General features: G+C 36.1%; 1 protein-coding gene and 1 long non-coding RNA gene across 2 annotated transcripts in view; one reads left to right on the top strand and one right to left on the bottom strand.

Moving 5' to 3' along the window:
* Window positions 1-15,635, bottom strand: part of LOC123673717 (vitamin D3 receptor-like) — a 307,940-nt gene that overhangs the window by 104,191 nt on the left and 188,114 nt on the right. The gene's annotated exons all lie outside the window — the stretch shown is intronic.
* On the top strand, window positions 391-991 carry LOC123673720. Its single transcript, XR_006746537.1, has 3 exons — window positions 391-466; window positions 520-817; window positions 881-991. It is a non-coding gene; the product is annotated as an uncharacterized LOC123673720 (long non-coding RNA).

The following is a 15,635-nucleotide window of genomic DNA, read 5'->3' as shown; positions in this document are numbered from 1 at the left end:
ATACACAGAGAAAAAAGTGTAGTAGAAGATGAGAACAACGAAATTACAGTTCTTGCATATTTTCGTGTGAATCCTCAAAATTCTCTCAAAGATGTCGAGATTGATCTGGGATTATCTCAATCGAGTGTTTGGAAAATATTAAAAAAACATAAAATGCACCCATATAAATTCAATAGGGTACAGCATTTGAAGGAAACTGATTTCGTCAGGAGAACAGAGTTTTGCGAAGCTATGATGATTCGATTTCAAGAGAATGAAAACTTTTTGGACTGTATAATTTGGACAGATGAATCTAAATTCACAAAGAATGGTTCTTTCAATAGGCATAACAGTCATTATTGGGATGAAGAGAACAACCACCACTTCAGACAATGGAACTTTCAAGAAACCTGGAGTTTCAATGTTTTTTGCGCCATCAAAAATAATGCAATTCTCGATGTTCACATTTATGATGGGACTTTAACTGGTAAGATAGAACACTACACATGTTTGCATCATTTAAAGAATGTTCTCCCTTAGGAGATAGATATTCTGACATATTGACTCAAATAATTGAGCCGCTAGTACAGAACCATAATGACTTATGGTATCAACAAGATGGCGCGCCTCCACACAATTCACTCAATGTGTCAAATATCCTCTACAGGCTATTTGAAGATCGATGATTGGCGAACAATGGTCCACATCTTTGACCGCCACGTTCTCCCGATTTAACTCCTTTAGACTATTATGTTTGGGGTAGGATAAAAAATATTGTCTACTCAACTCCCCTGACTGATAAAGAGGACTGCATAGAACGAGTCAGAAATGCGTTCAGGTTTGTTTAGATTTTTAGATTCCTAGTTTTGAAACTCAATTTGGTTTTTAAACACTTTTGCAGATCTCTTCCTCCCGATGAAATAAGAAGAGCAACGCACGAAGCATTCCTGAGACGTATAAATAAATGTCTTGAAATTAACGGTCAAAACTTTGAGCATCTTCTCTAGTTATACAGTGCCATGTGAATGCGAATGTGAAAAGGTGTTTGTAAATCGTAGTGGATTAAAAGTGACAATACTTGAGTATTCGGCGTCCGAATTTCTTGAGTGTACTAAGTCAAGTAGTTAACAGTACAAGGATTACCGTGAGCATTTTATCAACTTAATTAAGATTGCAATACAGTAGTAAATTGGATATTTGAAGACACTTTTCTTAAACTGAATTCACATTCAACGAGAAAACATCTGGAACACCTTATATATGTTGGCTATCGATAACGATAATACATATCATTCATATCAGTAAATTCGAGATAGGAACCAGACGGTAGATTTATCGGGGATTCCCTTTGTCTGACCAATTGTTTACTGTATTTTTACCGCGGCCTTCCTGTGTTTGTTTTGAAAAGTCTCTTACATAGGCCCGTGAGAGTGAAGGGTGTGTTTTCTTTTCCCATTTTTCCTACCAACGTGTGACAATAATTCCTTTCCCGATTATAGCGTCCGATATTGTTGAAATTTGAGAAACTTACTGTTCTGTTTTTGTTTCTTACTACAAAACTCTTGATAAATTGGATAACTCCTTCTCTGATCACGATATGAATGAGGAGGCAGTTGAGAGAATTCTTCAGGAGATGCAAAAAAACAAGGACGAATTAAAAAGCGCAATATTGTCAAGTGAAAAAAGATTACTGTTTCAAATTGAAAACTTGAAAAGCAGAGTCGATACTCTAGAACAAGAAAACAAACATTTAAAGAATAAACTCCATTCATTAGAGAAAAATTCGAAAGCAAATAACATATTATTATTTGGGTTAGACGTAGAACCTAAGCAAATCACAACTGATTTTGTTGTTGAAAAACTAAATGTTTTGTTGAATGTAAATGTTGAGAAATCACATATAAATAATATTTCGTGCTTGGGGAAGTCAAGGAATTGTCCAGTAAAAGTTGAATTTATATCTCGTCTTGAGAAAACGGAAATTTTCCGTAGAGTAAAAATCTTGAAAGGATCGGGTGTATATATTGAGAACGATCTCACTGCCGCTCAACTTGAAGAAAAGAAGATATTGAGGAGACATCTACTGGTTGGGAAGGAGAACAAGAAGATTTGTTTCATCAAGAGGAATAAACTTGTTATCGACGGTACTGAATTATCAGTTCCTCAATTATTACAGTTGGAGAGTGGTCAACGGGAACAGATCGGACCAACCACCCCAATCCAAAAGTTGAATTACAACCTGAACCAGGAACAATTTGAACCTCCCGCGGTTAGATCAAGGGAACCCACACCTTTTTCGACAGGAGCAGTGAAGAAGACCCAGAGACCAATTAAACCAGTCGCTACTAGACCTGCCAAGACGAGGTCGACTTCAAACCAAGAACACTAAAAAATTTAAATTAAAGGGAAGAAAAAGGAAAGAAAAAATTTTTTAACACTGAATTGCTGTTTTCTCCTGTTTCTTTTTGTTTGGTGTTTATATGATATATTCTATTTCTATTCGTATTTGTGGGTATTCATTCTGAATTATCTAAAGCTGAGTATTTTGTCTGTGTGTATTTGATCGATTTTTTGTTTGTGTGTATTTTATCTTTATATCTATTTATTAACATTTCATATTTTCATTGATTCTATTTTTACTCATATTATCTATTTATATTTATTGATTATCTATATTCATTTTATTTATATTTTCTACTCATATTATATATTTGTTTATATTTATTTATGATTGTTCATATTCTATATCTGTTCATATTTCACAAATATTTGTTTGTTTATATCTCATAATTGAAGTTCCGTGGCAATTTCTCCCCATTTGGTGTTGATTTCCATACAAGCATGGATCCCTTCATTCGAGAATATACGAGTGAAACAAGGAATACACGACTGATTTCTGGGATTGATGAGTTTATTACATCTGTTCGATTACCATTAAAAGTTCTGCATCTCAACATACGAAGTATTATGAAAAATTTCGATGAACTGATTCTGTTTCTGAGTAGATTTCCGGATGAGTTTGAGGTTGTGGTTCTCTCGGAAACCTTTATAGTACATGATTTGGATATTTTGAAGATTGAAGGTTATAGAACTCTATACAGTGGAGGCGAACTGAACAGAAATGATGGTGTTATAGTATACATCAGAGAAACAATCAGCTGCTCATGTGAGATACAGCTCATCGGAAATATCAGGATACTGGAAGTAAGCGCCGTAATGCAAAATTATAGTATAACAATAGCTGCTATCTATAGGTCACCCAGTACCTGTCCGAGACAGTTCAATGTTAATTTTGAGAGTTATATTCGAAGAATCAAAAAAGGTGATATCCAAATAGTCGTTGGTGATATGAATATAGACCTACTCTCTACTTCCGATTTTTCTGAGGAATATAAAAACATTTTCAGTAGTAATGGTTTCGAATCATACATAAACAAGTACACACGACTGGAAAGCAAGACATGCATCGATCACTTTTTGGTTAAAGCCTCTTCATATTTTGATATTGAATCTTTCATATTTCAGACTGACATCACGGACCATTACCCTACGGCGATTACATTGAACTGGGACCAAGATACTAGAGATATGCTAAGGTTAGATGATAATAGATACAAACGATTCATTGATTACTCAGCCCTAAAAACCGATCTAAGAAGAGAAAACTGGAATGAGTTCTATTGTCTGGATGATATAGATGTAAAGACCGAGTATTTCATTGAAAAAATCAAAACATTCGTAGAGGGAAATACAAGAAAAGTTAAAATAAGAAAGAATAAAAGACCTCGAAAGAGATGGATGACTCCGGCGGTCTTAGTATCAGTAAATAAAAAAGAACTTATGTATAGGCGTGTACTCGAGGCACCTGATGATGTAAACCTCAGAAGGGAATATAATTCTTATAAAAATAAGTTGAGTAAATTAATAAGCAACTCGAAAAAAATTTACGCTCAAAAGCAGATAAAAAACAGTGTCAACCAGTCTAAGGCCTTGTGGAAATGTGTGGATGAAATCTGCAACCACACCAAAACTGAAGTCAAAATAGAAAAAATCAACTCTATGACTGGTGAACTTTTGGAATCTGACAGAGATAAGGCAAACAGTTTTAACCAATACTATAGTACATTGGGCCAGAGATATGCGGACAGGATAGTTGAAACCGAATACTCAGAGGAAAAACAGACTATAGATAAGTCGATGTACCTCTACCCAACTAGCATTGATGAGGTAGAACAGATGATCGGGGAACTGAAATCGAGAAAGTCCACTGGCTGTGATGACATTAGAGCGGAAACGTTGAAAAGCATCTCTGATGAAATTAAAACTCCTCTGACTCATTTGGTCAATCAGTGTTTTCAAAGGGGATATTTTCCCAGATGCCTGAGGATTGGAGTCATCAGGCCGATCTTCAAATCGGGGGATAAGTTGGAGATGGTAAGTTATAGGCCGATTTCACTGATCTCCAATGTTTCCAAGGTTTTTGAGAAGATCATTAAGCGAAGAATTCTGAGATTTTGCAGAAAATATAACATAATATCAGAGCATCAGTATGGATTTATAGAAGGAAGATCTACAGATGATGCAATTCATCTGTTGACAAAATATATTTATGAATCGCTGGATAAAAGTAAACCATCTCTTTGTATATTTGTTGATCTCTCGAAGGCTTTCGATACGGTATGCCATAAAAAACTGATGGAAAAATTATATGATTACGGGTTGAGAGGAAGTATTTATAAACTTTTGGAGAGTTACCTGACGGAACGAGAACAGAGAGTTTGTGTTAATGGAGAATTGAGCGATCCGATGTATGCCACATACGGAGTACCACAGGGAACAGTGTTGGGCCCCATTCTGTTCACTCTATATATTAATAGTTTGTTAGCTCTCAAAACCAAGGGAAAAATTATTAGCTTTGCAGACGACACTGCAATATTTTACGAGGGGGAAACGTGGCAATCGCTGAAGTGTGAAGCAGAAAACGAATTCAAAGCTATAGAACAATGGCTCAGGCACAATAAACTCACACTCAACTTGGGGAAAACTAAATACCTGCCATTCTCGTCATATGCTAGTGGATTACCGGATATGGGATCGCTTATTTTGGGCGAGAGTTCATATATTCCTGAAGCCGACTCGGTGAGGTACCTTGGCATTGTTATTGACCGACATCTAAAATGGGATCTTCAAGTTGGGAATATCGTGAAAAAACTGAGAAGTATGCTGTTTAGGTTCAAACGCCCCAGAGACTTTATCGACCAAAAACATCTGAGAATACTATATTATGCACTTGTTCAATCACAATTGGCATATGGGATAGTTGGCTGGGGTGGTGTATGTGACAAACACCTAGAAAACCTGAATGTTGTCCATAGGTGGATTTTGAGGATAATGTTCAGGAAGCCTCTGAGATACTCGAATGATATTCTTTATACAGAATCTGGTTTTTTTGATCTGAGACAACTTTTTTGCATGTGTATGCTAATGAGAATAAAAGAGAGAAAGATCACCACCGAGCCGATTTCGCATAGCTATAGCACACGAAATAAGGAAACATTTTTAAGTGTTCCTCGCTGCGAGAAGACCATAGGCCAACGTCAATGTGAATATCTGTCTCCGAGGTTGTATGGTTTGTTGCCCCTTGAGATCAGAGCGATAAATAGTATAAGACTGTTCAAAAAGAAAACAAAGCATTGGATTTTGAGTTCAGAAAGAAAACTCTTCCATGGCCTCATTAATCAGAGTTGTCAATGGTAGGGTTCAAGCGGGTGAAGAGAATTTAGGAATATAGAGGGTATGAAAGTTAATCTGTTGCTTGATGGGAATAAAATTTCGGAGAAAAGGAAATCAAAGATCTGGAGAGGGGAGAGATGTAAATGTGGATATTTTAGAAAATTTGAAAAGAAGAAAAAAAAAAAAAGTTAGAAGAAGATTTCTATTTCTTTTTTTGCGTTTGCATTTTGCATTTGATATGTTTTCATACTTGTGATTAGGCATTCATACACCACGTACAAGTAATAGTCTAACTAGAGCTTCTGTGGTAGGTATTTTGTTTATTCCGATGATTGAACATGATTTTGTAATATGTTTATGTAATATTGTTTATAATTTATGGAATAAATATTTATTATTATTATTATTATTATTATTATTATAACTGCGAGAGTTTGCCATGGTTCTCCTAATAGTAACTTGAAGTCGGTTTCAAGAAGGGGTGAAAAATCTACAGCATGGTTCAAATAACAGTTCCTGAAAATTTCATCTTTTTGGCGTGAAGGGAAAAGAAATAGCTGAAAATTCAAGACGAAAAACAGTTTTTTGTGAATAACTCAGAAAATATCCATTTTAGGGCAAGGGTGTGATGCATACACTCACATTATTTTTCAACGTAGATTCAATATCTGCCATAAAAAAATAGGGTTCAAATTTGAAAAAATTGATTTTTCACGATTTTGTCATCCCTAACTTTGAAAGCGTTTTTTTCACACCCTGTATCATGAATCGCGATTTCGATTTTTAAAGTTGATACATCAATCTTACATCTTGAAAAATTCCAAAAATGAAAATTTTCCATCCAAAAACCTCGAAGTTATTCTTGTTTCAGCGGAGCTCTATTTCCGATTTTTTTTTCGAATTTTCCCGCTCAGAGAGAATTTTCCAACCAAAACTGAAAAATGTTACATCAAAATAACTTGAAATTTTCTAAGGAATCTATTTCTGCTATAAAAATGGTGTTCTAATTTGAAAAACGGAAGTTGACGTCATTTCCGGAAAAACCAGAGGTGCTCATGCCTTGAAAATATTTTAGATTTCATCAGCATCGTGAAATACTTATTAGTGCTGAATTTCATGAAAATACGTTTAGTAGTTTCCCTTATAAATATGGGTGAGGTTCCTCGTGAAAGACCCTATATATATATATATATATATATATATATATATATATATATATATATATATATATATATATATATATATATATATATATATATATATATATTTTTTTTTTTTTTTTTTTTTTTCCACCATTTAGGGTATGGCTGTTCATGGAAATGCCGGGTTAGGTTCACCAAGGCATTCTCTCATTCACTGGTTAAGAACCCGCGCATTATACGTGTTGTCCACAAGATGACTTCTCGTTGTGCATCGCTGATTAACCTTTCTTCCAGTCCAAGGCGGTTAGTATTTTCAACCAAGTGCTTCTCAACAAGACCGTTCGTAGTGATTATAAGTGGTATAATTGAAGTGCTGGTGAGTTTATATATTTCTTTGAGTTCAAATGCTAAGTCGTGATATTTTGTTATTTTTTCAGTATAAGCTCTCTCAGCATTGTCGTCCGCCGGGATAGTGACATCGATTATGGTGGCTCTGTTCCCCGCCTTTTCGAAGATAACTATATCAGGTCTATTGTGTGGAATAGATCTATCAGTGATGAGTGGAGAGTCCCAATATAGCTTCAGTTCATCATTCTCAAGTAGTTCCTGGGGTGAGTATTCATGGATTTTCTTGAAACTCTTTATTAATCCTGTTTTGATGGCTATGGCTTGGTGGTATACTTTAGCCATGGCATTGTGACGGTCTGTATATTCCCTGGGTGCAAGCACTGGACAGGAGGACGTAACGTGTTGTACTGTTTCAGTTGCACGTGAGCATTTCCTGCATTTATCTGTGAAGATGTTCTTACCCACTATATTTTTCAGATAGGCTCTGGTGGGGACCACCTGATCCTGAATGGCCGCCAATCTGCCCTCCGTTTCCAGGAAGAGGTATCCAGCCTTAAGGTAAGAAACTGATTTTTCTTTGTTAAATGTATTTCGTCTCAGGGCAGTAGGATACCTGCCATGGAGTGCTTTACCGTGCCATTCTTCGGACAGACTTGTTATTGTGGAAGGCTCAGCTGGTTGATTAGTTGAGGCCAGGTTCAATGGTGTGATGTTTTCATCCACTTTGAAGAGGGTTTTGAAGAAAGTGGTGTTCTTCTTGAGGAAGTATTGCCTCATTTCTGTAACTGCTTTGTAGTGGGCTGTTTCGATGTTTTGCAGTCCTCTCCCTCCGTCATTTCTAGGAATGTATAATCTGTTTACAGATGCACGTGGGTGATGTATTCCATGTTTTGTTAATAGTGCTCTCACTTGGATGTCAATAGCTTTCAAATCGGTAGGTGACCACTTGATAACTCCGAAGGAGTAAGTAAGAACGGGCATCGCCCACGTATTTATGGATGTGAACATGGCTCTGGCATTTAATTTGCTTTGTAGAACTTTTTTTATTCTAGTAAGAAATTTGTTCTTGAATGTGGTCTTTGCCTCTGTGGTGTTTATGTCTAATCCTTGTTGTATACCTAAATATTTATATGTTTCTCCTGGGTTTAACGTTTGAATTGTAACCTCATCCTGTGCCAGCACATGCCCCCCACTCACAATTTTTCCTCTTTTCACGTGTAATATGGCGCACTTATCAAGCCCCATCTCCATTCTGATTGTCTTAGTAAAGTATGATACTATCTTTAGCAGTCTCGTCAGTTGATCCTCTCCAGCAGCAAAAAGTTTTAGATCGTCAACGTAAAGTTGGTGGGTTATTTTGGTTTTATTTGTGTTTTCTATGTTGTAGCCGTAGTTTGAGTCATTTAGTAATTTACTGAGGAAATTGATTGCCAGGCAGAACCATAAAGTGCTTAGATTGTCTCCTTGAAAGAGCCCTTTTTTGATGTTCAATTCCTCTGTTATATCTGTGCCTTGTTGGTTGTTCACCAGGAGTCTAGTTCGCCATGATTTCATCGAGTGTGCGAGTAGGGTGATTACATCCTTCGATACACCGTATAGCTGTAAAGTCTTCAACAGCCACGAGTGTGGTATCGAGTCGAAGGCTTTCTTGTAATCAATCCATGCCATCGATATGTTACGTTGTCTCCTTTTTGCTTGTTTTGTGATGAGAGAATCTATAACGAGTAACTCTTTGCATCCTCGTGCATCCTTGCGACAGCCTCCCTGTTCCCGTGCTAATATACTATGTTTGCCTACGTGTCTTGCGATATGTAGCGTGAGGATTCCAGTTAGTATTTTGTAAATTGCCGAGAGACATGTTATTGGGCGGTAATTTTTCGGATTTCCATTAGTATTTCCTTTAGGGATCATATGCGTGATTCCAACCGTGATGGAGTCCGGTATAATAGATGGGTCCGCCAGTGCCTTTTGAAATATCCCAGCAAGAAACCCGTGGGTTGAGCTGAAATACTTCCACCAATAGTTGTGTATTCCATCGGGCCCAGGAGCAGACCAGTTGTTCGTCTTTTTTATTGTCGTTGTAATGTCATCCTCTGTTACTCGCATTTCCTTCATGGCATATTTTCCTGCATTCCTTTCAGCATCTCGTATCCAGAAGGCCGTGTCATCGTGCATCTCTTCGTGTCCCCAGATTTCTTTCCAGGCCGTATGCATTTCTTTAGCCGTTGGGGTTTTCTCTTCTTTTGTCATGGTGTTTTCGAGTGAGCGAAAGAATTGCTTGGTGTTTTTGTAATAAAGCTGGTTGTTTTTATATCTTTTTACTCTGTCATTGTAACGTTGGATACGATTTCCTAATGCTTTTGCTTTTTGTTTTAGGGTATCACAGGCCACTTCCAATTTATGTTGGAAATCCACGTGCCGGCTTTTAATGTGGAGTTCTGATGCTATGCGATGAACAGACCTCAGGAGTTTTCTGCTGGGTGAGTTGGATTGCAGGTAAGTACATAAGACCCCTATTTTCTTTCTAATGGTAGTAATTTTTGTTTCCAGGCGTTTTTTCCAAGGTGGTATTGTTTCCCTTGACGGCGTTCTTTTTACACTCTTGAGTTGTACGTTATTGTCCTCACAGACAGTGATTGCCCCAATGTAGACGTAATCTATGATCTCCTCAAGCGTCGTCTCCTCACTCATGCGGTTCCGCAGCACTTCATTTACCTTATGGACGCTCTTAATGATATATTGTGAGCCCTTCAATCTGGGAACTCTCGGTCTTTCTTGGGGGGAGATCCCCATATACATCTGCATGTTTTTATTGAAAATACGCTCTATTTTGTTCTGACGAGTATTTCTTCCTTCATTTGTGTTTGTTATAGGTTGAGATATTTCTATGCGTTCATCGTCATGTTCCATAACTGGCGCGTAAGGTCTTGTGCTCTGCTGAATGGCATTCAACTCAACAACCGAGAATTTTTCATTTTGCAGAATGCATCTCACTCTGTTTGAGAGCAGATTCGGGTATAATTGTTTTTCGGGATTGATATCATTCCATGTAGTTGTGAGAATTTCGCGGTATGTTCTTCCAGTACTTTGTTGTAGTTCTTTGGCAACAAAATGAATGCGCATTATGAGGATATTCTCCTCCTCTGACCAGCGCATTCTCCCATCTCGTCTTGTCGGTCCCCTGCGGGCCGGGCATTTATTCCAACCAAGCTAGAGGTACCTTCTCCGTTAGAGGTTTCCGAATTCGGGCTTACGGTGAAATCTCGGGGGACTGCGCCGCTCGCACCACAGTTTACCCCATCGGGCTCTTCATCTGGACGGCTCCGAAAAGGACCAGCCCGCTGTCCTCTACCGCCCTGAGTTCTGCTTCTCGTGATAGGAGCATTTTGATTCATCAACTTCCCAGGCTGCTAACCTGAGAAGTTGGTTGACTCGGGTATGCGGGTCCGTCAATCCCCGAAAGCCTGAGCTCCCCTGCATATATATATATATATATATATATATATATATATATATATATATATATATATATATATATATATATATATATATATGAGAATGAATGTACCAAAAGAAATTATTGAGGCAGCCAGTAGTATAGCTTCAAGTTTATTACCTGCAAAATCAGCTTCAAGGTACGAGAGAGAATACGACGACTTCAAAAAGTGGCAAAACAAAAATAGTGTGATTGGGGTAACTGAAGATGTTTTGTTGGTCTACTGGAATCAAATATCAGCTAGATTCAGCCCAAATACTTTATGGGCAAAATGGTCTATGCTGAAAAGCTGCTTGGAAATGAAAGAAAATGCCCCTGACCCCTGTTCGCAGGTTTGTTTTCCTCAAAAAATTTATTGAAAAATATGACGTTTAGTTGTCATTTGCAGATTCCAAAAGGTAATAGCGTTTCTGAAACGAAAAAATGAGCGTTATACGCCAAAAAAGGCCAAGGTATTAAGTAAAGAAGAGGCTGAACAATTTCTTTCACATGCTCCTGATGACCAGTGGTTGCTGGCGAAAATTGTAACAATATTTGGGATTTTTGGATGTTGTCGATGTGACGAAATTCTCTCCTTAAATATAAATGATGTAGAAGATTTGGGAAAATACGTTATTGTGACATTGCGGCAAACGAAAAATTTAACAACAAGAAGATTCACCATATCCGATGATGGCTGCAGCTTCAAGCCTTACATGTTATACAGAAAATATGTAAACCTTCGGCCTCCTGGAACAAAAAGCCTAAGATTTTTTTTGACATACCGACATGGAAAGTGCATTTCCCTTAATGCTGGCCAGCACACTATTGGTGGTATCCCAAACAAATAGCGAAATATTTAGGTTTAAAAGACCCAGAGTTATACACCGGCCACTCTTTTCGCAGAACTGAAGCCATTATGGTTGCGGATTAGAGTGGAGATATTTTAGCACTAAAGCGTGCAGGAGGGTGGAAGAGCACCGAAATTGCGATGAGTTATGTAGATGATTCGGCCAACAAAAAAATCGAAATGTCTAGCAAATTATTTGGTAGTAAGGAGAGTACAAATGTTCTGCAGTCCTCGAGTTCAGCAGTTTCTGAGTCAACAGATGGTTCATCATCATCAATATCAACTCTTTCATCATCAAAAATCTGTGTTACTGGAAATAACAATTGTACCATGATTTTCAACATATATGACGATAAAACAAAATTTTCTAATGTAAATCATACTACTAACTTGTAAAAAGTTTGCAAGTTAACTGTCAGTTTCACAAGTTAGTGACTTGATAAAATAAACTTCCTTTATTAATATTGTGTTTTTGGAAACTGACGTTTACAAATGAGAAACAAATAAAATTGTTCATTCCTCTGTGTCCCATCTGCTGGCTGTCCCCTCACATGCAATATGTACTGATTATGTCAGGGAGAGTGATCTGGAAAACAAATTATTAATTTAGGCTTGATCGCTTTCCTGCAAATTGATTTCCATGATTCTTAGTGCAATATTTGATCAAAGATATATATTCGTACATTATTGTTTCTTGTTGAGTTGTGGAGATTCGAAATATTTTATGTTGCTTTGCTTTGAATGAATAAATTTGAAATTTGATTTGAAATGTGAATACGTATTGATTTGAGAGCTGTCGTTAGCCACCCTGTTATGATATGCATACATAGAAGAAGTCCATGGCTATCTGAAGGAAAGTAAGTAGAATTAATATGTTTCTTTGATTGCATAGACAGGGATTGAGGGATACATGCATGATGTATAGTAAATATACAGACTATACAATTTTGACTTCATCTCGAAACTTCAGTCAGTTCATAAAGAATGTTAAGCTCTGAAGATCGCATGCATAATTATGTCATTTCACGATAGGTAAATGCACCAATTATGGAAATTTCAAAGGATTGAAGCTTATTAATATATATAAAATGAATTCCGTCCTTACTTGGCAGAAATTCATTATTAATCATTATTTATTAATTTCCACTGGATTCCAGTGGAAATTTTGTTTTATTTCATTTGCTTATTAATAGGTTCATCAACAAAATGCAAAGAATAAACTATTTTCAATGATGAAAAAAAATCACTTGATACTTTCTTTTCATTGTGGATACACTTTCAACTGGTCATGAATGAAATATGAATGTAATGAATAAGAATAAAGTGTATGTATCTATTGTATTCATCATAACAGATATACCTTATGGGATGCATTTAATTTTACATTTGAAGCTACAGAGTTACTGAAGTCCTGAAACCACACTTTATCTACTCAGATCACACCGACTTCAATCCCTGTTTTTAAATGGGCGTTATAGGCAATTTTATTCTTGTGATTATTTGTGGGAAGGTTACTGTGTTAATGCTGAATTGTGTACTGTCTAATTCGAAGTATAAAACAAACCTAGAAAAGAACTTTAGTGATCTTAGGTATCACCTAAAATATTGCCTTAATAATTGTGAAAATTGGTGTTATCTTTACAAATGGAAACTTCCTTTGAGTAAGAACCAAATCCATTAAATGCCAAATGAGAAAAGACCGAAGAGTATAGAAGATACCGATTAAATAATTCAATCCGCTTCTGTCAGATAACTCTTTCAAAAATTATACTATCCTGATTGCACTGCGGTGTACAGTTACTTTCAAATAGTGGAATGGCTATTCAATTCATACATTAACCCTGAATTTTTTCCAGGTTGGGTAATTATGTTGCCACTTACGGTGAATCTTCAATGTTACCATAAATCACCGTGGTATAATAGATTGGACTGGTAAAGCGGAATCGAAAGGAGTTGCCAAGTACTTCGCATATATAGCATGATGAGAAATATTCCGTACAAATATAGAAGATTATTGTGATGAATTATGCGACCCACCATCTGGATGTGAATCGGAATGAATAAAAACTCGTGCAGATTTTATTATGTAGCTTGTTCAACGTATCCATATCGGTCCGTTTGTTTTCACCTTGCAGTGTAAATCAACTGGTTGAAAATTTTACGATTACAATAATAAGTATCATATGCAATGGGATTTAAACCCATCTTCAATTTCTGAATGAAATTTATGAACATTCTTCGGGAATTTTTATAGCTGAAATAATGTCTTTTATATCACCCAGAAAATTTCCTGAAAACTATTAGATGTAGAAAAACTATTTTATCTATTTTGCAATAGATAGCTATAGCGGTAAATCGTAGATGTCATACAATAAGCTAAGGTATTTATAAACATAACGCCATCGAAATATAAGTTGATTATGATTTGTATCTGCATTATAAAGTTATTCTGGATTAATCTGCTAGAATGAAGTAGGAATCGTGGCAAAATCATTATTGTTCAGTTGTTACAACATGCTACAGTTACAAGGAATGGTTCTTCTCTTCTTCAGGCTAAAAATCAGAACATAGTAACAGGGGAAGAGTTAACAATCAAAATATGCGTCTTTGTATTTAGTGAAAGCCTACGAATATGTACTGAAATTAAAAAAAATATCGTCTGCAATATGATCAAACAGATTTACAGCAAAAATTTTTCACAAAACTCCAAGTTCACGTACAAACATATGATTCTACTATATAAGATATAAAGATCTCATGAACGACTACATGAAATGCTACTAAAAACAGTCACAGAATAAAAATATACATTCGACAACTCTATGCTCACCAATAACAATCTTTCTTAAATTTTTATTTTATGAGATGGCAATATGTGTTAAACTTAAATTTTGTTTGTATATGAAATTAACAGAACTATCAAATTTTTAAATACAAACCATCTCGGATATCATTCTTTTTTTATAGTCTCTCTCTCTATCTGAAATGCAAACATTTTTTAACTCTAAGTCAAAATAATGACCTGTAGCAAAGTGGTGTTCTTCCAAAGCTGTTCTATTGTTAGATAAATTCCTCAGCGAACTCATATGACTGGCAATCTAGCTTTTAGATGTTGTTTAGTTGTGCCTAGGTACGAGTAAATAGCACAATTGCTGCAATATCTTTTTTTTTTCATATACTCAATTTGATTCTAATCTGTTTGATCATATTGCAGACGACATTTTTATTAATTTCAGTACATATTAATAGGTTTCCACTAGATAAAAAGGCGCATATTTTGAGTATTGACTCTTCCATTATTACTAGATCTGTATGTTCAGATTTTAAGCCTGAAGCCTGAAGAGGAGAACCATTCTTCGAAATTGTAGCATGTTGTAACAACTTGACAATAAAGATATTTCCACGATACCGACTCGATTCTTAGCAGATTATAAATTTTTGTCGACAAAATTTTCGTTAGTAATTCTCGATTGAACATGTCAGTTAATAAGGCAAATTGTCGTGATTGGCGGGAGGTTTTAATTTTCTGATTATATATGAAGAAATCTGCGCCCGAGATTGGAAGGTTCATTGGGAGTGACGCAACAAGCCATTTCAAAACGCCTGAACGTCATGGGCAGAGCCGTATCTAGGTACTATTGCGCCTGTGAGAAAATCTTAGACAGCGTCCTCCATTTTAGAAGATTTTTCTTTCATCGATTATATTTTCTTATAGTATTTTTTTGTTCATAACTTAAGTCATATATTTTGTGATTATTTTATGCATAGTACGCAAATTCTAGGAAAGGCTAACAATATTTTCAATGTTTCCAGCAAAGGCGTAGAAATTGGTGGTAATTATACCCCTCCCCCCTAATATCTCCAAAATATAAAATTTCAGGATTCTCGCGGAAAACGAAAATTTTCCCATAAAAAGAACCAATAATCATTCAACTTTCCTCCGAAACCGACACGGAGTACAAAATCGGACCCTTTTACGGTTTATGAGTTTATTATTGCTTTCAAGATGAGTACTTTTACTTCACTACCAGCACATCTATGTCCGAGGTTTATTATTTTCTTTTATATATCCGCTTTGTCGGTGTCGCCCCTTATTTGCCATCTGTAA

This window comes from Harmonia axyridis, chromosome 2 (assembly GCF_914767665.1).
Source record: "Harmonia axyridis chromosome 2, icHarAxyr1.1, whole genome shotgun sequence".
Classification (NCBI taxonomy): Eukaryota; Metazoa; Arthropoda; class Insecta; order Coleoptera; family Coccinellidae; genus Harmonia; species Harmonia axyridis.
The sequence above is the reverse complement of the archived record's forward strand: the minus strand, read 5'-3'. Positions and strand labels throughout refer to the sequence as shown.